Raw genomic sequence first — 25,242 nt, forward strand, 5'->3', positions numbered from 1 at the left:
GAGGTGTTTTGCTTGTTAACAAGGTTTGTTTCTGAAAAATTTAATAAAGATTTTGACCTGGGGCACCTGGCTGGCTCAGTGTTGATCTTGGGGTCATGAGTTCAAGCCCCACATTGGGTGTAGACATTACTTAAAAATCAAATCTTTCACCCCTCCCCAAAAAAAAGGATTTTCCTGACTTTCTTCTTGTTTTGAGCTGTATCATGTTTCATTTCTTCTAAAGTAAAGAACATAGGGACAGTTTTAGTTCATATATCATCTGTTTTTCATCTTGTCTGGCATTTGCCAACATATTTGCTGTGTCACCTTTCCTCAAAATTGAGATAAAATTCACATGACATAAAATTGACCTTTCTTGGGGGGCACGTGGTGGCTCAGTCGGTTAAGTGTCTGACTCCTGATTTCAGTTCAGGTCATGATCTAGGAGTGGTGAGATCGAGCCCCTCATTCAGGCTCTGCGCTCAGCGGGGAGTCTGCTTGAGATTCTCTCTCTCTGTCTGTCCCTCTGCTCCTCGCCCCAGCTTGTGCATGCGCTCTCTCTCTAAAATAAATAAATAAATCTATTTAAAAATTGACCTTTTTAAAGGACAATTCAGTGATTTTTAGGATATCTGAAATGTTACACAACCGTCTTCACACCACCATCTAATTCTAGAACATTTCCATGACCCCCAAAGAAACCCCATTCTGTTAAGCAGACTCCCGCACATACCGTGACACCCACGAACCCCCTTCCCATCCATGGATGAGCCTGTTCTGGATGTGGCACACACGTGGACTCACACACGCCTTCTGTGTCGGGTTCCTTCCCTGAGTGTTGTGGGCTCAGGGTCCGTCCCCGGGGCAGTGCGTGTCGGGGCCTCGTTCCTGTTCACGGCTGAATAATATTCCAGAGTATGGATTGGCCACAGTCATCTGTTGGTGGACATTTGGGTTGCTTCTCCTTTCTGGCTGTTACAAGTAATGCTGTTGTGAACATGTGTGGACAAGCTTTTTGTGTTTCTCTTGGGTAGATGATACTCAGGAGTGGAGTTGCTGCGTCATATGGTCACTCCGTATTCAACTTCTTGAGGAAGTGCCAAGTGTTTTCCACGGCGCTGCACCATTTTCCATTCCCACCAGCCACATAGGCAGGCTCCAGTTCCTCGTCACCCACACCTGTCACTTTCCCTTGTTTTTATTAGAGCCAACCTAGTAGGGGTGTGGTGGCACTTGTTGTGCTTTTTACTTTCATTTTCCAAATGACTAATGGTGTTGAGCATCTTTTCATGTGCTCACTGGCCATTTATCTATTCAGAGGTGCCATCTCTCACAGCGTTCTCACATCCACACGTTTCTCTTCTCTGTGAAGTGCCCAAAGACCCTGAATCATGGAGGGGCAGGGCACACGTCCGAACTACAGCAGGCAGCGGAGGGGAGGCGGGGTCAGAATGGACAGGACATGAGGGCTGTCCTCTTGTGCACGTCTGCGACACCGCTCCAGCTCTGACCTGTGGGCGTGCCCTTTTCACAGACTTCCCACAATCCTGCATCCTCATGCTTTAGGAGGGAGACATGACAGGGATGTCGGCCTTTACCCTCCGAGTGTCCCTGACCATTTGGGCACTGAGATTTCTAGAATGTTATTTGTAAATTAAATGTGCCATTTGATTCCTGTCTGTTTACCCAGAATTATTTTAGGCTCTCTTTCAGAGACACGAGTCCAAACATTTGAGTCTAGTACAGGTTCAAAAAACCAGCTCATGGGCTAAATCCAACCCACCACCTGATTTTGGATGGCCAAGAGCTAATAATGACTTTTTATGTTTAAATGGTCGAAAAAGATAAACAGAAGAAAATATATTCTGGGACACATGATGTTATGTGAAATTTACATTTCAGTCTCCATAACTGGAGTTTTATGGGCAGATGGCTGTGCTCATTAGTGTACATATTGTCAGTGGCGGCCATCGCCCTACAATGGAGGCGTTGAGTAAGTCTCAGCAGAGACCATCCGACCTGCAAAGCCTAAAATATTTGCTATTGGGCCCTTTACAGAAAAAGTTTACCTAGAGCTGGTCTAACAAACGGTCCTGGTTACATTTGACTAGAACTGCTACTAGTCTAACATCATACGTGTATAAAGACGATGCTGATTTGGAGATTCACAAACACCTTAGACTCTTCGGTAGTGATTAACGTTATCTTTTTGCTTCCTCTAATGGTGAGAGGAGTGATATTTATTAGCTTCTCCTGTTTGCTGTAATTAAGAAGAGTCTTCGTCTGGCCACATCCATCTTGCAGGCTGAGTCCCCTTTGCCTTTTTATGTCTATGAGACGGTGCCTTTTTTTTTTTTTTTAATTCCACAGCACCCTGGCCTTTTTCTCCATGGCATTCCTCCTTGTCTTTCAGGCCCCAGAGAGCCTGGGTCAGGTTTAGGCCAACAGTCCAGGGTGGGAACCAACAGTCCAGGGTGGGAAGGTGCTCGGTGGTCAGGAAACATCAGTTTCTCTTCTTTCTGGTCTCTGGCTCTCCAACACTCAAACACCAGCTCTGGGGGGATTTGGTGTGCAAATCACGGCACCCAGGAGTGATTTCTGAAATGAGTTACTGCTGCAGGTGCAAGGAGGTGGGCTCCTGTGTGGGAGAAACCGACGTCTGTAACCAGTTGTCCTCGTATTAGGACACACTGTAACAGTGACTCATAATTATGAGTTAAAAATGCGTGATGGCTAATCAGTAAGGAGGAATTCAGTGTTTAGAGATCAAAAAAAGCTGGCTATTTCCACATTTTAGCCATTTCAGATTGAGCTAAAATCCCACTTAAAATGAATTCTGCATTGGGGCGCCTGGGTGGCACAGCTGTTGGGCGTCTGCCTTCGGCTCAGGGCGTGATCCCGGCGATCTGGGATCGAGCCCCACATCAGGCTCCTCCGCTATGAGCCTGCTTCTTCCTCTCCCACTCCCCCTGCTTGTGTTCCCTCTCTCGCTAGCTATCTCTATCTCCGTCGAATAAATAAATAAAATCTTTAAAAAAAAATGAATTCTGCATGATCTCAAAATCTTTTGTTGTAGCCGAGTTTTTTAGAATTAAGACATTCTAGGGGCACCTGGGTAGCTCAGTCGCTAAGCATCTGCCTTCGGCTCAGGGCGTGATCCCAGGGTCCTGGGATCGAACCCCGCATCAGGCTCCTCCGCTGGGAGCCTGCTTTTCCCTCTCCCACTTCCCCTGCTTGTGTTCCCTCTCTCGCTGGCTGTCTCTCTCTGTCAAATAAATAAATAAAATCTTAAAAAAAAAAAAAAAAAGAATTAAGACGTTCTAGGAGTCACTGCTAGAGCCAGGACTGGTGTCGGGCTTCTCCGGGATACGAGTAAGTGGGGCCTCACCTTAATCTCCTTGTGGCGGGGCTGGTCAGCGTAGCCAGTGAAGATGGCAAATTAGGTCCGTTTCCTTGGTTCAGCTGGGGTGGACACAGTAAAACACTGTGACTTCTTCTTCCTTCTCCTCTCTATTCCCCGCTGGCAGATGTTTCTTTCTCAGGTTCCAAATCTGTGCCACTCCTGGGCTTGGTGGCCTGTGGCTTAATTATTGCCGAGGTGGCCATTGAAGCTACAGCTATTTACCAGCACAACCCGTTCCTGAACTGTTTGACTTCCTAAATGTGGGGTGGTGGGAAAGAAGACTAGTTGCCGCCAGACTGTGGCTTCCTGCTAGACACGGGGCGTATACTCACTTGACTCCTGTGACGGTCACCTGGCCCCATGTTTCTGCCGTATGTGACTGGGGCCCAGGGCCACCATCGTGCCCCTCCTCCAGGAAGAGAATTGTGTCACTTTCTTCTAAAGACCACCAACCTGCCTGGGTTATACAGTGAGGCTCTTCCAAACTATAGTCCTTGAGTTTATAAACTTAAGTTAAAAAAAAAAAGACAAATCCACATGTCATGACAGCCCAGTGGTTCCTAACCTCTCCTCAGTCTGGACCTCTTTCGGAGTCTACTGAAAGCTGGGAATTTCTCCCCAGAAGAACAGATGTAAACACATGTGCCCGCCCTTACATTTCATGTTCAAGTTCAAGTTCATGGACTCTCTGAAGTGTGACCCTTGTGAATCCACAGACTGAGTTATTGGATCCTGCTGTAGCTATTTGAACAGGCATATTGCAGAGTTTAAACCACTTCCAAACATTCTCTGGATTTTTTAGAAGGGCCAGAAATTAGGTGGCAATCTAGCACTCTGGTAATAAACAGAGAAGGCAAGGGTCCTCATGTGCTGTCTGTGTCTCTGTAGAGTTGTGCAGTCAGCTGCACAAAAATTCCATTGGAAAATAATCATGAGGACGTCACCATGGAAGGCAGAAAGAAATAAGAGGCAGGCACAGACATAGCCATCACCACTGCAGGGGGAGGTAGAATCACCTCATTTATGTCTTCATGTTTCGGGCGCCCTCTCCGGCAAGATTAGATCTTCGCATATTGTTACTTTAAAGACTTCTTTATAATATCTTGTTCCAGCAAGGGTGCCAGGACCATTCAATAGGGAAGACAGTCTTTTCAACAAATGGTATTGGGAAACTGGATATCCACCTGCACGAGAGGGAAGTTGGACCCTTACCTCACACAAGATTAGCTCAAAGTGAATCGAAGACCTAAATGTCGGGGCTAAAACCTGCAACACTCGCAGAGGACATAGGGGAAGATCTGCATGACGTTGGATTCAGCAGTGATCCCTTGAATGCGACACCGAAGACAAGGTCACAAAAGGGAAAAAATAGATAAATAGGGATTCAGGAAACTTAAAAGCTTTTGTGCATCAGAGGGCACTACTAGCAGAGCGACCAGGCAGCCCACAGAATGGGAAAAATATTTGCAAATCGTGTATCTGGTAAGGGGTTCATATTCAGAATATGTAAAGAACTCCCACAATTTCACAACAACAAAGAAACAAACAACCCAATTAAAAAGTGGGCAAAGGACTTGAGTAGACGTTTCTCCAGAGAAGGTACAGAAATGGCAGCCATCACATGAAAGGGTGCTCAGCATCACTCGTTGTTAGGGAAACACAGATCAAAACCACAACGAGACCACTTTGCAGCCTTAGGATGGCTAGCATTTAAAAAACGCCCAAACAAACAGAAAATTACAAGTGTTGGCAAAGATTTGGTGAGATCAAAGCCCTTGTGAACTGCTAGCAGGAACGTAAACTACACAACTGCTGTGGAAAACGGTAAGGCGGCTCCTCAAAAAACTTAAACATTGAATTACCATGTAACCCAGCAACTCCACTTCTGGGTGTGTACCCAAAGAATGGAAAACAGAGCCCTGAACAGATATTTGTACATCCACGTTCACAGCAGCGTGCTTCCCGATAGCCAAGAGGTGGAAGTCTCCCCGCATCCATCCACAGGTGAATGGATAAACACAGTGTGGTTTGGTGGATACTGTCCAGCGTTCTAAGGAAGGATTTCTGACACCTGCTACAACACGGATGGACCCTGAGGACTCTATGTTCAGTGAGTTAAGCCAGTCACAAAAGGACCAAACGCTGTATGATTCTCCCTTTGTGGGGACCCTAGAGAAGCCAAATTCATAGAGACAGAAAGTAGATGGTGGGAGCCAGGGGGATGGGGGGGCTACTGTTTAATGGGGACAGTCTCAGTTTTTGCGAGATGGAGGGTGAGGATGTTCGCACAACGTGAATGCACCTAGTGCCACTGAACTGCGCACTTACAAAACGGCTCAAATGACAAATTCTGTTCTATATTTTTCCACAATTAAACGTGATAATAATAGACACTTCCAGTTGTATTTTCCAGCATTATATTAAAGGAGGCATATTATTCCATAGTTTATATTTCGGGAGTCCCACCTCACCTGCTGAGTCCCAGGATCATAGCTTTAGTAAAGACTCTACGAATTTATCTTGTGCTCGTATGCTCGTTGGATGGCGCGTATGTAGTTAACTCATTTGACTTGCACACCCCCACTTGGAGAATTACACTTGCGAGTCAGTGGTCCTTACGGTATAGGAAAGCACGGGACACACCGAGGCCCGATTCCGAGGTACGCTCAGATGGGCTCTGCACCAAATACGATGTCTGGAGCTCTGGGTCTGGGTGCTGATGTGTTCGGGGCACCTGGTGGGTGAGAAGAGAATGATAAGTCACCTGAGCAGGAATTTCAGAAGGGAGAAAATAGGGCTCATTTGTTCAGTCATCTGAGTGCCATCTAGATAGCAGGTATTTTTCTGAGAACAGGAGGATGAACCAGACATGCTTCGTAAAGGGCCTTCGAAAACAGAGGTCGGCACACTAATGCCCCGGGGCCACATGGGACACACTGCCTCTTTTTTAAATCTGAGTCCTACAGGCTGAGAATACCTTCTGCATGTTCAAGTGGTTGAAAAAAAAAAATCAAGAATATTTCGTGGCACGTGACAGTTATAGAAAAATCAAATTTCACTGTCCATAAATAAAGTTTTATTGGACCAGGGCCAGGACTAGGGTGAGACAAGTGAGGCACTCACCTTGGGCACAAAAATTTAAGTCACCCCAAAAACTCAGTCATCAAGATAAGTAATATTTTAATGCAGTATTTAAAAAATCAAAACAAATGCCACCAAGAAATCCCTGATGAGCAAAATATCAACATTTTAAAGGCAGGATCAGGATTGCTGACTGATTTCCTTCGCCCCAGGCGCCAGTAAGACTCTTGAATGCAACCCAGCGCCCATGCCTTACATAAGGGCACTGGCAGCTTTCTAGAAACAGTGAGATTTGAGTAGTTTCGACATAGACCTCATGGCCTGTGAAGCCAAAAACGGCCTCTGGCCCTTTAAAGAAAAAGTTGGCCAACCCGGGTTGAAATCAATGTGCTATATTAATCCCTACTGGTGCATAACTATAACCAAACTACAGATTCAGCGGCTTGTCCTTGTCCTCTATTTTTTATGTGTCTTTTTTTAAAAAGTGAGTGTATACTTGTAAATTATTTAATTTTTGGATAATGGCATCTATAAGTCAATAGGGACGGCTAACACTGAATTAATAAGCAAGCTGATGCTTGTGGGCTGTGATGATTGACTAAGTGTATAATTATCTGCATTAAAATTGTAGAGGCCATCATTTACTTTCGTGGTGACTAAATACTTAATTAGTTAACCCTTCATTTACTGGGCTTATAATGTTACTTGGCTTCTTTATAAAATGATGTGTTTCCTGTCCAGCTTCCATATATAGGTCTTAATAAGCTCAATTAAGAACTTAAGCATTAATTATTAAAATCTTAAAATAGTAAATGCCATGGGAGCTTCCTCCCTGGTTTTCCTGCTTTTGTGCTTTCTCCCAGTAGTATAAGAAGAGTGCTCTTTTAAGAATGTAAACCAGAATGTATTGTTCTGGGGCTTCTCTCGGGAACTGGAATAAAATCCAGACTTTTGGCCAGGCCCTCAGGGTCTCCGCTGCTACTTCCAGCCCTCTGCCCTCCCCTGTCACAGGGCCTTTGCACCTACTATTCCCTGTGCTGGGAGTGCTTCTCTTCCATCTCCCCATGTCTGGCCATGTCTCAGCTCAGTGCCATCCTTCACAACACCCTTAACTGGCCTGGCGAAAGCTTGGGAGCCCCTTTTCATCACCCCTCCCCACCAGCTCTGTCCCTCCACTGTCTCCTTTTGTCCCGGCCCAGATTTCTCTGAAATAACCTTGTATATCTGGTGATTGGCCTCCTGTCTGACTCCCCTGCATGAGGATGTCAGCATCCCAAGATCTGGCTTGTTCATAGAACCTGGTGTAGTGCCTGGTACCCAGTACATTCACTTTGTTCCTTTTTGTTTATTTATAGTAAACACACATAGATCCTTGTGACCACCACCCACCAAGAGAGCACAGAGCCGTTCCAATACCCCAGTGCATTCTCTTGAGCTGCCCCTCTGCAGTCGGACCCTCATTCCACCCTTGACCCCTGGCCACCATGCTCTGCTCCCCATCCCGTCACTCAGCGTGATGACTTTGAGATTCATCGTGCTGTTGCAGGCATCGATAGCTTGTTCTCCGTTTCGCTGGGTTGTATTCCACTGTACAAATGCACCACTGTTGGTCTGTCCGGGAAATTTCCTCTTGGTGTTCAATGTCGAATTCATGTTAAAGCCTGTAAGAGTGGAGCATAGGGTTGATCAAGTGAGTTGAACAATAGTGGCATTCCCTGGACACACTATCTTCACTAGGCACGGTGTGCAAATTTATAAGAACTGATGTGCTTTCCAGGGCTTACAAATGTTATCACGGTTTTTAAAATGATACATAAGTAATAGAAGAGGCGTGTTCCTATAAAGGACCATCATCTACAGAAGTCAGTTAAGAAATGAAAGTTTCTCTTTTTTTTTTTTTAAGATTTTATTTATTTATTTGAGAGAGAGAGACAGAGAGCCTGAGCAGGGAGAGGGGCAGAGGGAGAGGGACAAGCAGACTCGCACTGAGTGCAGAGCCCTATGCAGGCTCGATGCAGGGCTCGATGTCACGACCCTGAGATCATGACCTGAGCTGAAATCAAGAGTCGGATGCTTAACTGACTGAGCCACCCAGCCACCCCAAAAGTTTCTCTTCATCTTCCTGTCTCCCTCACCTCCCATGAGGAAAGAAAGCACTGTTAATAATGTAATTTGTGTCCTTCTAGACCTTTTTAATGAATTTACCTATTTTATAACATATATAGCTGCATCTTTTTTACATAAATTTATTCTTGAAGTATTTGAGAGCCTCCTATGTGCCAGGCATTATATAGCTTGGAGATCTTTTTTTTTTTTCTTTTTAAGATCTTATTTATTCGACAGGGAGAGAGAGAGAGAGCTTGAGTGTGGGCGGGGGAGGGGAGACGGGAAGGGAGAAGCAGGTTCCCCACTGCACAGGGAGCCCGATGTGGGGCTCAATCCTAGGACCCTGGGATCATGACCTGAGCTGAAGGCAGACGCCTAACTGACTGAGCCCCCCAGGCGCCCCTCTTGGAGATCTTCCTCAGAGAACGCACTTCATCCTTCTTGATGGCATCATAGCCTCATAGCAGGGATGTACCATAATTTAATGATTTCACTACTGATGAACATTTAAGCGGTTTGCCATTTTTTGTGACTTCAAGTAATGCCACCAGGGATATGTTACCCTTATATCTAATTTTTCAGTTTTATTGGGATATATTTTATTTACCATAAACTTGGCCCATTTAAAGTGTATAAGTCAGTGGATTTTAGTATATCCTCAGGTTACATACCCATCACCACTGTCTAACTCCAGAACGTTTCCATCACTCCAAAGAGAAGCTCCATCCCCGTTAGCAGTCACCCCACGGCCCCCTCCTCTAGGCCCTGGCACCCGCTTTCTGTCTGGATTTGCCTGTTCTGGACATTTCACATGGACAGAATCATACGATATGTGTGTGGCCTTTTGTGTCTGGTTCTCTTACTGAGCGTTGTGTTTTGAAGGTCCACACACTGTGGCGTGAGTCAGAGCTTCACTCCTTATGGCCAAAGAATATTCCGTTGTATGGATAGACCACATTTTGTTTCATCAGCTGATGGACATTTGGGTTGTTTCTACTTTGGGGCCACCATGAATCCCGCTGTGATGGACACTGGCATCTAGTGCTTGGCCATTTGCCTCTTCGGACATGTGTGTTTCTCCAGGATAAATTCTGAGGGAGAAGTGAAACCCGGCTTCTAGCAAGCTCCTCATTCTCTGACTGCGCAGGCTCGGACGTGTCCCAGGCTTTGAGGGGTGCTCGGAGGCCGACCCTGCTTTTGGGCAGGAACCCTCCGCTTCCCCCGCAGCCAGTCTGAGGTCTGCACGGAAGGACGGGATTCCTGAGCAGGGACAAGGGGCGGTGATAAAATGTAATTTTCATAACCGTAAGGCAGCAGTATTAAGTTGGAAGGAGAGCTGCTCCATTGGCTCGACGCTGGGACAGAGAGGAGTATGAAGTATTGGCCAGAATGACGAACCCCACAAATATGCCCTGGAATGAGCCTAGCACACAGCACGAGGCGCTCCCTGAGGAGTTGATCACGCTTGTTTGTTTTTGAAATCACAAATAGCAAAGCGCATCACTGCTTCTAGAGTTTCAGATAGTTAAATAGGCCCAAATCGGCAGATGCTCTTGGCCACCGTAAAACAGTGTGAATTATAGCCACGGCATTAACTGACATTTATCGAGCACGTGCTGTGTGTGCGGCTGGCAGTGAAACGCCTCGCTCTCTGGGCTTCATTTTCATTAGCGCAGTGACCCACAGAGGTAGGCAGCCTTTCTTTTCTCCATTTACCAATCAAGAACTGGAAGCTCTGAGAGCCTTAAGTGCCTGGCTGCCTGTAGCCGGCTAGAAGGAGGACGGTGAGGGAGTGTTGTCTTATTTATCTGGTGTCGTCGCTTTGCTCGTGCTGTGTGTCAAGAAGACATGTAGGCCCTGGACGCTTGCCCCTGTTGCGCACTCAAGGGGCAGAAGGTGCTGGTCCGGGAGGAGAGGAGGAGTGAGGGGAAACCCAGCAGGGAGGGCGCTGACCCCTCGGTGCTTCTCTCTCTCGGCGAGCACCCCTGCCCTAGGTGCACCCTGCTGCAGCTACCCCCACCTGGGCCCAGCAGTCCCCGTTTTTGGGCCAAGGTTGGCTGCTTAGGGCGGGGCTGCCCTTCCTCCATCCTCTTTCTGTCTGCTGGAGTGTTGACCTTGACTGGGGCGCTGCCCAGAGCCCCCACGGCCTGAGGAGGCCCATCTCGCGGCCGCAGGAAGTCCTCGTGTGCTTGGCCACAGTCACACACAAGAGAGGACAGAATGCACACTTCGTGTCGGCGAGAGAGAGAAGCAACTGGCAGCTTTCTGCTGGTGTCCTGCATCCCCACAGACGCTCTCCTCACCAAGGTGCGCTGAGCAAGCGGCCGGGTAGAAGCCTCAGATCCCCAGAGAGGGCCAGTCAGCCCGCGCCACCGAGGTCAGCCATCCACGTTTGATTGCATCTGAAGCATGAAATTTGCGTCGTGAGAGAGATTTGCCTTTCCCAGGGTGCCATCGCGTCTTCGTTCTTCCAGTTGGTAGTAAGCCTCAGAGGGCTTTTTATAGGTTCAACCTGACTTTTTTCTTTATCCCAATAGTTTCAAATTTCATCTGCATGAAAATCTCTCAAGTACTTACCTTTTAAAAAATCACGCTGAAGTCTTAGCGAATGCTTCTCAAATTCAGGGACGGTCAAGATCACCCAGCAGCTAGGTGACGTCAGCCCCGAGACTTCTAGAAAAAAGCATCGAGGGGTGGAAGCAGTGTTGGACCTGGGAGGACCTGAGAGGGGCCTGGGGGGCGGGTGGCCAGGGGAGGCCGCTCACCGTTACTCGAGTTACATTTTCAAGGACTCCTGTCTGTGGCTCTTGCCACCTTCCAAGCAGAGTTAGAACATTTTATTCCAGTTTTTTTCCAAGATTCTCTTTTGCTCTGCTTGGGGAGCTGACTTAATACGGAGCTGGGAACGGAGATCCAAAACCAGCAGCTCACAAAGCCGGGCATTTGTGCGGGACAGTGCGAGTGGCTCCCCGGTCCCCTGCCCCACAGTCCTGTCCAGCCGCGCGCCAGCTGAGAGCGTCTGCTGAGGAAGACGAGGGCCCATCGCAAGTCTTTATGCGCTAGAAAAGCCAGTTAAGATATTTTCAAGGTTTTATGGCACCTTTTTAAATTAAAAAAAAAAAAAACAAAAGAAAACACATTTCCGCACAACCTTATCATTAGAATGCCTTTCTAAAATGGAATCAATTTTAGTGTATCTTCTTAGAATTAATTAGGGTTAGTTTTAAAACCTAAAATATCTCCAAGATTTCTCTCTTTGGATTTAATTAGAATAATGAGCTTAACATTTTTTTAAAGCTGTTTTGCACTGGGGTTGATACTTTCACGGGGACAGAAATAGAATGTCCATTTGTTCTCGTATGACTGGTAGGCAGAGACTGGACGAGGAGGGAGAGGACAGGTTGGAGAAACATTTCCAGTTCTGCCTTTCGTTGCTTCATTTTCATTCCCTCAGTGATCCCTGGGTCCTGCTGACGGGATCTCTGACTAGATTCTCAGTCCCAGGCCCACCGAGGGGCAGCTGTCCCCCAAGACCTAGGGCCACTGCAGGCGAGAGCGCACCATGTCGCCGGCCCAGGGCTGTGTGCGCTCGTGGCCCCAGCCGCCGGCCTCTGCCTCTCCCACAGCAGGCTTCCCGGCCGTACTTGTTTATCTTACATTAAAATTTGGGGTAATCTTGCATAGTTCAAGCATGACTTAGCAAGAAATACACTTTTGTTTTTCAGTGTGACCCTAGGACTTCTTATTTAAGCCTGCATGTTTCTACGTTGACATGGTAGAGAAATTGGGCATATTAGAACTAGTCTCTAGGAATATTGCGGCATGGAAGGATCAGACGTTTTGGTGGATTTGTAAAAGGGCATATAGTCATTCTAAAGGAAGCAATGAAAAGAGCCAATCGTGTGTGGGGTGCAAACGTGAAGAGTGGGTTCTGTAAGGCTGTTGGGGGGAAAACCACAGGGTGGGGGGCGAGTACGGGGCTGGCTCAGTTCATTGTAACAATACCACAGACTGGCGGGCTTCTAAACCACAGAAATGTACTGTTCCCAGTTCGGAGATGAGGTGCTGGCACAATCAGTGAGGACCCTCTTCTGGGCTACAGACTTCTTGCTATGTCCTCACGGGGTGGAAGGCCAGGAGGAGCTTCCTGGGACCTCTGTTATAAGGGCACTCACCCCATTCATTAGGGCTCCATTCTCATGACCTAACCCCCTCCCCAAGACCCCCCCCCTTAACACCTTGGGCATTAGGTGTTCCCACATATGAATTTTGGGGGAACACAAACTTTCAGACCCTTGCATGGTGAGATGGGCTCATCCCCAGCTCCAGCACGCCCTTCTCAGCCTGGGCTCTGATGTGAGATCTGCAGACCTGAGTCATCTTGTACGATGTCTAGTTCCCGTTCCAAGGCTTCCAGCCTTCCTCCTCAGTGAGTTAGAAGCCTCCCAGCAGCCTTTGCAGGGGCTGGCACTCTGGCTCTCCAGGGCTTGAGTAGACTTAGGAGGGCCCTGGAATCATCACATGGGGATCCCGTGGCTGAGGGATGGGATTGAGGACTGAGACCTCCCGAAGATGACTTGGGGAAACCCCACCTCCCTGCATCTGGGTTGAGGCTCTGCTTTCTGTCCTGGGCTGGTGGACAAATGTCCATGTGAAAGTTCTGGCCAACCCCTCCTCTCTTCTGCAAGATCTCTCCATCCCATCCCGTCCACCAACACACCACCAGCCATTCTCCCCTCTCTTTCTCGGGTACCCAGTCCCTCCCATTGGGTCCTGCCCATCCCAATGCACACCTGCTGTTACTTCTTCCACTTCAGAAATCCTCTCTCAACTGGTCTTACCCTTCCTGTGGCCATCCCCTTCCTCTCCTTTTCTTTGCAGCAGAGATGTCTCAAGAGCTGTGTGTGCCTGGGGTCTCCAGTTCCACAACTCTTGGTCACTCTTGAATCCATGTCAATCTCTGTGGACGTTGCTTACAGGGTTCCCCTGGAACTGCTCTCTCGTGCCACGGCAATCCATCCAGTGGCCAATTCTCAGCCCCCAATTCAATCAACGCTCGGGACACCACTTGCTTGTACTTCTTTTCAGTCTCATTTGCTGGATTTCCTCCTCTTCAGGATCTCTAAATGGTGGAGAGCCGAAGAGCCCAGCCCTGGGCCTCTTCTCTGCTCTCCTTTGATGAGCTCAGCCAGGCTCATGGCGCTAAATAGGCCATCAATACACTGATGGCTCCAGCCCACATCACCTATACACTGCTGGCTCCAATCCACATCCTGAGACACTACACATCTATACATCTGTATACTAATGGTCTAGCCCAGGTAATCTGTACACTGCTGGCTCCAGTCCACATCCTGAGACACTACACATCTATGTGTCTGTATACTAGTAGTCTAGCCCAGGTAATCTGTACACTGCTGGCTCCAATCCATATCCTGAGACACTACACATCTGTACATCTGTATAGTAATACTCTAGCCCAGGCCATCTGTACATTGATGGCTCCAGCCTACTTCTTGCCCTCAGGCCCTCACGTATATATCTGTTGATTTTCTCAGCATCCCAACTTAGTGTCTAAGAGCCTCTCACACCTCGCACCTTTAAAACTCCACTTCTGAGTGCTCCCCAGGCCTGCTTCTCCTGCAATTTTCCTGCTGTCATCCTTTCACTTGCCAAAAATCTTCGAGACACTCTTGACTCCTTTCTCTCACGCTCCACATCCAGCCCATTAGCAAATCTTACTGACTCTGCCTCCAGTATTTATCCAGATTCTGGCTTCTCTGCACCCCTCCACTGCTATCATCCAGGCTCAGCCACGTCACCATCTCTCACCTGATCATGACACTACCCTCTTAACTGCTCCCTCTGTTTCCATCATTTTCCTTCTTTGCCTCTTCTCAACCCAGCAGCCAGAGGAACCTGGTTAAAACCAAGTGAGGTCTGGGTCATCCCCGGGCTGAAACCCTCTGATCACTTCCACTTCACCGCAAGCAAAAGCTGAAGCCTGTATGATTGTGTGTGGGGGCCCTTTCCCCTCCTTCTTATTTCCTGGCTCACTCAGCTCGGGTCGCCAGCCAGGCATGGTCCCACCTCAGGGCCTTTGCACTGACTATTCCCTCCACAGGATTTTTCCCCCAGATATCTGAATGGCTCATCCCTCACTTTCCTTGTGTCCTTCATGAATCTTCTCAGGGAGGCATTCAGCACTCCTGTAAAAATTGCAACCCCCACCTCACCCCAATACTCCCCTGTCTCTGCTTCATTTCCCCCTGGCATCTAGCGCCATCTGACATACTATAACTTTTCTTATTTTATTTACGGTTTCTATCCTCCCCCCCACCACCACCTACTAGAATATAAGCTCCATAAAGGAAGGGAATTTCATCTGTTTTGATTACTGGGCAATGCCTGGCCCATGCTAGGCACTCAATATTTTTCATTGAGATCAATGAATAATGCATGTAGGACCGCCTACCGTGTCAATCCTCTTTCCAGAGATGGGATTTGGGACCCTCACAGCTGTGTGTCAGAGCCTCCCTTCAGATGGGGCGTCCAAGCCGAATTGGCAGTGTCCCCCAGGCGGTGGGAGCAGGGCTGCTGGCAGTCTCACCTCCAGGCTGGAGATCAGCGTTACCACTTTGCCACACATTAATGGCCCAAGAGTCTGGCTTCAAATCCTCTATCTCCCTGGAGCCCAGGTTCAGATTTTAACCCTGTGGAATCTGCTTCCCCTTATTCTCAAGGAGACATGTCCATTCCAACCTGTTTATTCTAAGAGCATTTCCTAGATGCTCTCTTATGAAAATAAAGTTTCTTTGTGTCAGTCATGTCTGTCTCAAAGGCCAGGTTTTGTCAGAGGCCAAACCTGGGCTGAGAGTTACAAGGGTATGCCCTAATCGCGCACAAATCTGTTAGTGCCAGATGCCTTTATAACCCGAAATGTGGACCCAGTGTGGCTGGAGCGGCATGCTTCCCATTCTGCTGCCAGCATGTTTTAAGATCCTTGGCCATGCTCCCCGCCCCCCAAGTAAGACCATCCCCTTAGAACTCTGCCCTCCCCTTATAAGATGGGGTGCTGTCCTCTTCCCTTCCAAGTTCCAAAGCCCGAACGTCTCTGGACAGAGCCAAGGCCGAATTGGCTTTGAGGTTAGCTTAGGTTTTTGTTTTCGTTTTTCCTCTGTGGGTCAAGATTGGCCAACATTAGGGACCTCCCTGTCACCTCTTTCTGGGGCTGTGTGTCCCCATGCTTCCCAGGCCTGGCTTCCTCTTCCTCTTCCTCTTGCTGAATGGGGCAGGAAGAGGAGGCACAGGGACTCCAGATGCTCTGGGTTCCTTCCCACAAAGTCCCAGGAGGCATTTCTAATGCTGAGTCAATGATGTGGTTTGCAACCTATTTATCTGCACACATGACATTTTCAAAAGTCTTTTAAATTAGGTATCTACTCCTCTGTTCTTACCTCTTTTTCAAAAAGCTCAATCCCCAGTTTGTTTTAGTTTGTATAACCACTGCCCAGAAAAGCCGTGTACAGCTATGAATATCCCACATTGTTTGCCCGATGAGAAATAAATTCTTTCCTCTTGGAGAAAAAGGCACTTTCTCCTCCCAGCACCAGGAAGGACTGTAGAAGGCCCTGCTATGATGCTGACCGTGGGGAGAGTTGGTCCTCCTTGGGTTTTGTTATTTCAGAACAAATATGGTAAACTGTTTCCCCCTTGGTTACTATAGAGAAGAGATTATTTGCCTTTCTCTTAGGGCTTCTGAAAATAATAGATTACATATTTGGGAGGGTTTTTTTTTAGATCTGGTTAATGTGAGATAGAGGGGATTGCTCCGGGGATGACATTGTTTGGTTTGGGAAGTATTCTTGCTGTTGCCCGGCAACAGGCTCTTAGAGACGGGAGTGGACTGCGTTGTCCCTGGCAACCGTTGTTACTCGGCAAACAATGAGGGCCGGCACAGAGCGCCAGGACCGCGGACTCCAGGTTTTAATTGAACATCTGCATCTATTTTTCTCTGACGACATTATGTTTGAGTTTGATTTGCCACGACAGGTAGACCCGGGTCCACCTGGGGTCTCCTTGGAAGAAAGCACACTGTCATTTTGACATCTCATCCTGTGTAAAGCAAGAGACGCTGATGGAAGGGGGAGAAAAAACAACTTTCAGCCATTTGACTATGTTGTAGACTGCTCTCCACTGGAGACTTATTTCAGTCTTAAGTGGAATTTCTTTTTTTTTTTTCTGATTGAATTCCACGTGTTTGTAAAATCATTACCTGGCCAACCTGCTTCTCGAGTGCTTTCTAGCTTGACGTTTTCCTTGCGGCTGCTGGAGAATATCAGAAAAGCCAGGACTGGAACCCAGGGGGCCACACGGGGAAACAAGCATCCACACATGAGCTTGGCTAGCGACAGGAACTGGACCCAGAGCCTTCTGGTTCTTTAATGTTCCTTGCTCTTCCCGTTAAGAAGTTGGCTATTCAGGTGACTCTCAGGGGAACGTGCATACTACGCTTTCTTGGGGAAGCAGGTGTGTCCCTACTACCAGGAGTGGGACACCCTCACCCTGACCACGGGCACTTTGCAGCCACTGGGACGCTTCTGATGAAGACAGTGTCCCTCCCCACCTCCTCCTCCGGGAGGGCAGAGATAGCGAGTGTTTACCAGGGCTCTCGTTGCTTGGGTAAACACTGCCCCTGAACTTCATTCAAAGCCGGTGGTGCAGGTTTTTGGTGGGGACTTGATCCTGCCGTGTTCATCTCTCTCGAATGCAATCTGTCTGTCTAAGGCAGCAGCAACCGCAGCAGCGCCTCCTGTATCAGAACACAGCGCCCGCGGTCAGTCAGACAGCTCCGGGGTGAGATTCGCTTTAGTTGTACCAATTGGTCGGTTTTTTGTTTTTTGTTTTTTGTTTTTTGTTTTTTTTTGTTTTGCCAGGGCAGTTCACTCTGTAGCTGAATGCCCCGAGAAAATGTCCGTGGTACTTTTGTGCCAGCATTCCAGCTAATGGCTCGGGACCATGTGTCTGAACAAGCTTCCCAACTTTCTTTTGCAGCCAAAACATATAATGGGATGTCATTTGTGTTCTAGAACAAACAAAAGCAGGTCACATATATGTGCGTGTGTATATGTGTATATACACACGTGTATATACACACGCACATATATATGTGGCAAGCTCGTTAGCCACCAGCCCTGTGAGGTGCAGTAATTCAGCTCCAGTTACGTCAGGTGTTCGTGGAATCAAAATGAGTAAGTTCTGACTTACACAAAGATTCCCCAGAAGATTAATGCGAAGACAGGCTTCTTCCTGAAACCTGTAGCAGCAGGGTAGCTGGAGATCAGTTTTGTGCTGAGAAAGATCAGTCCTTCCAAAGAAATGCTACTTGCGCGCTCCAGGAAATGAGTTTATACCCAGTTCCAGTTTGGGCAAGCCATTTTTCAGGAACTGTTGCCTCATTTATACATTTTCTTCTAAGGGGATCATTTAAAATTTTTCCCCACGGAGATCTCGCCCCCCATCAGGCCTTGCAGCTTGGGCAAAGTGCTTAACATCTTTGGGTGCCTTTATCCCGCTGGGGAAGGTGTGGGGCCGGCTGGTCGCTTAGGGCCCCTCCAGTGCGGCCCCATGTTAGGTGAAGCTCCTGATTTTCAGCTCGGCCCTTCCTCTGCTCTTGAAACCCCAGAGTAAGGGGTGACCGGAGAGGAGTGGGGGGGTCACTTGGAAAGGTCCCAGGCATGATGTTGGCAGCAGGAGAAAAGCTGGCCTCTTTGCCTGAGTCAGCTGTGGAGGTCCTGCCCATTGCTCATACTTATTGGCCATTCCTGGGAACAGGAAGTGCCCTTGTCACCAGGCAGCACCATCCAGTGCGGGGTGGGGTCAGCGGGCTCAAAATCTGGCAGATGTCCTTCAGGAGGGAGCTCCTGGCTGGCCCCTGGTCCCTGTCTTGCTCCTTCTCCCTCAGGCTGTAGGGGGCACTCTGAAGGCTTTGTTTTCTTGAAGATTGGCTGGTCCAGGAGCCTAACTGCACAACTGGGAGATAGGAAGCAGAACCCAGAGCAGCGAGCGTGGAGAATGGCTTGGTTAAGTCTAGAAATACCAGCTTTAGCAAGGCTGTGGCGTTAGACCAGTGGTTCTCAAAGGGGATGTCTCTGACCCTCAGGGAACACTGGGTGGTGTCGTGTTTGGTTGTCGTGACTGAGGAGTGGGTGCTCCATGCATGTCCCCACCGTGTTCCGGACACCCCACAGAGATCAGTCTGGCCCCAAATGTCTGGAGTGGGGAGGGGGACAAATGGTGGCTCAGAGCAGGGCTTCTCAAACTTTAATGTGCATAATGTCCTGGGAACTTGGGTTGAAATGCGGGTTATAGTTTATGAGCTGTTCCAGAAAAGGCAAAGCAGTGCCTCTCACCCACTGCTGACTTTGTCCCCTCAGGGGCATTGGGTTTTCACAACTGGGGGTACTCCTGGCATCAAGTGGGTGGAAGCCAGGATGCTGCTCAGCCCCCCACAGCCAAAAATGACCCAGCTCCAGCGACCACAGGGCTGAGGCCGGGGAACTTGCACTAGATGACGGGGGGCTGGGTGGCAGGCTTTAATCGCTGGGCATAGTGCTACTTGGGTCCAGCCTGAAGCTGCCGGTGGCGGCTCCGTGCTCCGTAACCCGGCCGTCCTTCTGCTCTAGCTAGCATGGTGGGGGGGCAGGTACTTTGAGGTCCTCGGCGCTCTCCAGGCGAGCCTCAGCCCTGCTCTGTGAGGTCACATCCATGCCATCCTGGCAGGCACCATCAGACCCATCCTCACCATTACTCAGACACCAGTCCCAGCCTCCAGGGGCCCTCCACGCCAGAATGGCCACCAGCCTCCTCCTCGCTACCAGTCAGGACCACTGTAGCCACGCCGGCCACCCTCGATTCTTCAGAGACGTATATTGGCAGAGGCAGCCCAGTACCGTGGCCTGCACTCAGGCCCGCGGTCGTGCAGGCCTGGGCTCGGAGCCGGGCACATTGAATTCCATTTGGATGGAACTGAGGGTGCCCGAGGGGTCGGTAACCATCCCATTCAAACACTGCATCCGAAGTGAGAGGAAGCCTGGCTTTTCCATGGAGTGCCAGGGAAGTGTGTGCAAAGCAGAGGCAGAGTGGGGAGGGCTCAGAGGACTGAATATGCCCAAGGGGGCAGGGCGCATGGGCAGAGGGGCTCGTGAGTTGGAAGAGGGCTGAGAGGGACACAGACAACAAGCTGGACAGCAGATGGCCTCGGTCTGCAGGGGCAGGGAGTATGCCCAACTGGGCGGGGGGGCACCCACGGGGTGCTCGTGGGGCAAGATGAGGGGAAGAGTGCTGTCCGGGCCATTATCAACGGGTCCCTTCCGGTTCCTGAGTGGCATTAACTTTGACCTCTCTGAGCCTTGGTCTGTTGTTTCCAAAATGAGAATGATAGGCTCAGTCGGTGGAGCGTGTGACTCTTCATCTCGGGGTTGTGAGTTTGAGCCCCACGTTGGGGGTAGAGAGGACTTAAATAAATAAACAAAAAAATTTTAAAAATAAAAATAAAACGAGGATGATAACGGACTCACTTCCCGAAGAGTTAGGCAAGATCCCGCGTGCAGCCTGCTTCTCCCAGAGCCTGGGGCACGACTAATGCTGAGCAACATCGCTGGCTTCTGCCGCCGCAGGTGTCCTCAGGGTCCTCCTCACTCCTTGCCACGAGGTCGTACTTTATTTATCCGTCACCAGCTGGGGTCCGACCCATCACTGCACTTCATCCTCCCCACCCGTTTGTCAGATAAGGAAACCGAGGCCACGGCCACGGCCTGTGACGGAACTCAGATCTGAACTCCGTTGTGTCCGAGTCCACAGCCTGTGCCCGTCGGTGCACCGGCCACCTTAGCATGTGTTCCGAACTTGTACCTGCCGTATTTATGCGACGAAGGCTGCTGGGTCTTTTCCGCGATGGAGCTGAGATGCAGCGGCGGGCTGGGAAGTAGGAGGGAGCCAGGGGTCCGTTCCTGGGACGTGCTCACAGAGCAGGGCTCTGAGGCTAGCTCTGAATACAGTCTTCGTGTCAGAAGGTCTGGATCCTCCAGAGCAGGCTGGGCTGCCTCATGAGTGTGAAGGGCCCGCCTGGAACCTTCTGGGGCATGATACTCAACCCTTGACGCCAGAATGTTCCAGAGACCACCCCCCCCAGTAGTGAGACTCCTGTTAGTCCTCGATTTAGAACATGCAGTGCTGCTCTGGAGGCTGACCCAGAGCCTCCAACATGCGAGGAAGAGGCAGGGGTTGCCCTAGGTCCCTGGGAGGTGGTTCCCCCGGAGGAGACATCAGGGCTGTGTCACCACTTAGACGTGGCCCGGCGGCCAAGGGAGATGCCCGGTGACTTGAACTAGTCCAGTGGCTTAGGAAACATGGAAGAAGCAGCAAGTTTGAGGGACAGAAGTTGCCTTTTGGGTTTGTCGGAGACCAAGTCTGGTGGCGTTTAAGTGATTACAGAGAAGCGGTGGAATGGGGTTGCCTGCCAAAAGCATATTTGCTGGGTGAAAATGTCGGCGAAGGCCGGGTGGTTGTTTAATTCACGTTTCCCCCTGAATCCATGACATTGTAAGGGGCAACTAAAACCAAACTGCATGTGAGCCGATGTAACCATACCTTCGTTTGGACAATTTTTAAATTAATAGTCAAATCACATCTCTTTAAGAGGAAAGTAAGTGGGTGTTGCCCCATTACGATGGGGGGGAAAGGCCACTGTCCTTTGAGATCAGAATAGCCTGTCCCACCGAGGAGGACAGAAGGAGGACAGGAGCCTGCGGCTTCAGGGGGCCCCACCCCTGAGTCCTGCCTGGAGCCCTGCAGACGCCAACTTCCAGGGCTCGGGCCTGCTCTGCTGGAGAGCGAGGGAACGTTTGGCCACGGAGAAGAAAACAGGAACAGAAGCCCAGTTCTTACCAACAGAAAAAGGAATTTGAATTCTGTAGATACTTTATTCCAGAGTAGCTCGGGGCCAGCTCTGATCCTTCCAAGTCCATTGCTGTGGAAAAAAAAAAAAAAAAAGTGAAAAATTCAGGACTGACAGGGCACCCGGACCGGCTTAGGCAAAGAGGGAATAATGGGCCACCCTCGCTGGAAGTTGAGACTCGATGCTTCTAGAAACAGTGGGTAGCCTTTCCCGGGCCTGGCCTTTTCAGCCTCTAATTCCCACTCCTGCCCAGCAGACTGCAATGCCCTGTTATCCTTGCTGTTCCTCACCTGCCTGCACGTCCCTTTCACTCCAGGCCCGTCTGTCCAGCTCATTTCTCAGACATTGCACCTCTCTTAGAACGGGGACTCTCAATCGGGGCAGTCCTGTCCCCTGGGGCACATTCGCCAGTGTCTGGAGACTCCCGGCGGAGGGAGGTGCCTGGCGTGCAGTGGGTGGGGGCCAGGGACACCGATCAGTACCCCACGGTGCCCAGGACGCCCCTTCCCCTACGGAGAACAACCCAGCCCGACATTAGCAGTGCCCACTGGGAGCCCTGCCTCGGTGCCCATTGGTGAGTGCCTTGGCTGTGATCCAAGCGCAGGAAAGGATGTGGTTTCTACCATCGTGCAGTTAATGAAGACACTTTTCAGCAAGGAGGAGATGGACATGAAGTTCTCCAAACATCCGAGTCGCCTCTCAGTGCCTGGAGCTGAGCAGGGCTGTCCTGAGGGCCAAGCCCCAGCCCCAGGCCAGCAGGCACCGTGCGGACAGAAACTACAGCTCGCATCACCTGCTCCTTAGACCTTGCACTCAGAGGGAAGGGGAGCCAAGAGAAGCAAATGGACATGACTTTTTCTGGTCAGCATACTGCCACTTGGAATGTCAACACAAGCATCGGGGCAGACGCCGGGTTTGAGACAACCAGTATTCTCTGAGAGCATTCTGGACTTGTCGCTGCTTGTTTGTGGGGAAAATAGGAATTGCTTTCTCGGGGGCCAGGGGAGCCTGGTGCCATCCAGATGCCGCCACACGCCAGGAGAGCATGAACTGATAGCTTTGAGGAGGCCACGTGTCTCCCCAAAGGAAAAGGGAAAGGCCATGTGTCTCCCCAAAGCGGAAGTTAACTGGCCAATCAGAGCGAAGGTAACTAAAAACCTGCTGTGCTTGCTCTTGCTCGTTACCCCGTCACCCCGAAGATGACAAGATGTTTTCTAAATACCAGGAGACCTATGTAAGGCAGGTGACCCCTCCGCTTGGCATATGGAGGAACAGGAATAGAAATGAGATTGCTTCAGGTCGCGGTGAGTCAGCGCCCGCCAGGAGCAGGGCCCAGAGCTGCCCTCAGCTTTTTCTGCGTTTCCTTTCCTGTCATTACTGGTTACTAGGCAACCGGAGTATTTTCCTGTAAACAGAAGCCTCTTCCCTTTGTGCCCCGGGGCAGATCCATTCATCAGGCCTGATCCCCGGCTGCTGCCCGCCGCTCCCCCTTGCCCCTCACTGATACTCAGGGGAGACCTCGCACAGGCTCCCCCTGCTGAGTGTCCCTGGCAGCGTCCCCCGATCTGATGTGCCTTCTCCACCACCCAGTGAGGCCACACTTGCCCCCTTCATTCCTCAAGTGTGTCTTCATCTGGGACCAGATGGCCAATGAAACGTGCGAGGCTTACAAACAACACACTGGGTGTGTTTCTGAGCCAGGGGGAGCTTGGGGCCAACCTTGCCAAGCTGGGCAATGGCTCGAATCTGAGGCCTCTCCTTTTTATTGGCCATCCTGAGGCCCCTGGGACCAGTCGAGAGTGGCCACAGATGAAGGGGGTCAGAGAAAGCATGCTCGGGCCCTGGCTTTGGGCAGAGAAATAGGAGAGAGGACGAATGAGGCTGATCGAGCAAGCAGGGAAGACAGTCCCTGAGTGATTCCCACCCAGTTCCTGTGGCACGTTCAAGTTCAGGGCAGAAGCGCAGACCCACGCATTGACCTACCAGAGTGTGTCCAGGGGTCTCGGGTGACTGCCGTCACTGAGGAGTCTGACCAGCAGAATTGAGGGATTCCCGAGCTTCCTGCTCAATGTGGCAGGTTGGTGCCCTTGACCGTGGGGCCAGCCGTCTCCCTTCCCCTGTTCTGCCAGGTGGAGGGGTCACCCAGATCCAGGCCTCCACCTTCTAGAAGGACCACCTGACCTACTGCTCTCATCTCCAAGGGCTGCTAGCACAGCAGACCAGAGCTTGTGGAGAAAGGCAGTGATAAAACATGCTGGCACTTACCCTTTGGGGCTGAAAACTGATTGCCAGGTGGGTTTTTTATTTAACTTTTTTAGTGTGGAAAATTCAAACATCTACAAAATCAACACCCAGTATAATGAACCGGGTGCAGCTATCACCAGGCTGTACACTTGTCATCACTGTGCCGTCTCCTGCCACTTACATCCACCGCCCCCCACCCTCCACGCCATGATTATATTTTTACACCGGTTTTCCGGTTAAAATTTACATACCGTTAATGCACAAATCTCGACTGTGTAATATTGACAAGTGGGTATTCCGTGTAATGCATACCCTATTCTCATGGAGAATATGTCCGTCCACCTCCCTGGGAAGTTCCTGCCCGTCCCTTCCCCCTGGGTTCCTGCCTCCTCTACACTGATCTGATCTTTCTTTTAAACCTTAGGTTAGTTTTTTCAGTTCTACGTCCTGTACTCTTTCGGATAGTTTCTTTTCTTTTTTTTTTTTTTTAAGATTTTATTTATGTATTCAACAGAGATAGAGACAGCCAGCGAGAGAGGGAACACAAGCAGGGGGAGTGGGAGAGGAACAAGCAGGCTCCCAGCGGAGGAGCCTGATGTGGGGCTCGATCCCAGGACCCCGGGATCACGCCCTGAGCCGAAGGCAGACGCTTAACCGCTGTGCCACCCAGGCGCCCCTCTTTCGGATAGTTTCTTTCACTCAGCGTAACGACTTTGAGATTGACCCGGGTGTTGTGTATATCGGAGTTCATCCTTTTGTATTAATCAGTGATATCCAGGGAGTATTCCTCTATTAGCTTTTTAGCCGCATCTCTTGTATTTTTTTTTTAAGTGGTTGCTTTAGGGATTACAGTCTGTATCTTTAACTTAGCACAATCTACAGTTTCTCATCTCTTCTCCTGATGATGGGCATTTGGGTTACTGCACTTTTTGGCCCTTATGAATAAAACTGCTATAAACCTCTGTACAGGGGTTTTTTGTTTGTTTTTTGTTTTGTAGATGTGTTTCCATATTTCCTGGATGAACACCCCAGAGAGGAATTCTGGGCTAAAGGGTGGGCTTAACTTTCTAGAAAACTGTCAAACGTTTTTTCTGACATGGTTGTATGATTTTACATTCCCACAAGTGTGTGAGAGATACGATTTCTGCCTGTGCTCACATTGTTGAGAGACTTAACGTTAGCCATTCTAGCAAGGGTTTACTGGTATCTCATTGTGGTTTTAATTTGCATTTCCCTAGTGACTAACACTGTTGAGCACTGTTTCATATATTTGTGGGCATCTGGATCTCTTTGTGAAGAGCCTGTTTAAGTCTTTTGTCCATTAGGTTGTCGTCTTCTTATTAAATTGTAGGAGCTTTTTACATATTATGGATAAAAGCCTTTTGTCAGATGCATGTTTTGCAAATATTTTTTGCAAAGCCCAGACTGTGGCTTACTGATTTGTGTGTGTGTGTGTTTTAAGAAGGTTATT

The 25,242-nt window shown here is 49.5% G+C and overlaps 1 protein-coding gene and 1 long non-coding RNA gene across 4 annotated transcripts in view; one reads left to right on the forward strand and one right to left on the reverse strand.

Annotated features, from left to right (window-relative positions):
- RFX2 (regulatory factor X2) overlaps positions 1-25,242 on the forward strand; it is a 92,534-nt gene that overhangs the window by 16,198 nt on the left and 51,094 nt on the right. The window contains exon 1 of one of the 3 annotated variants that reach the window (XM_040629497.1): positions 17,297-17,425. The exons of the other annotated variants lie outside the window; for them this stretch is intronic. The gene's annotated coding sequence lies outside the window, so the exon portion shown is untranslated. Of the gene's footprint in view, positions 1-17,296; positions 17,426-25,242 lie in introns of those variants that run through there. 3 annotated transcript variants of the gene reach the window in all.
- The window catches only part of LOC121102564, a 54,999-nt gene continuing 47,192 nt past the window's right edge, over positions 17,436-25,242 (reverse strand). The window contains exon 3 of the long non-coding RNA XR_005834658.1: positions 17,436-21,599. This is a non-coding gene — a long non-coding RNA (uncharacterized LOC121102564). The remainder of the gene's footprint in view (positions 21,600-25,242) is intronic.

This window comes from Ursus maritimus, unplaced genomic scaffold (assembly GCF_017311325.1).
Source record: "Ursus maritimus isolate PB19 unplaced genomic scaffold, ASM1731132v1 scaffold_14, whole genome shotgun sequence".
NCBI lineage: Eukaryota > Metazoa > Chordata > Mammalia > Carnivora > Ursidae > Ursus > Ursus maritimus.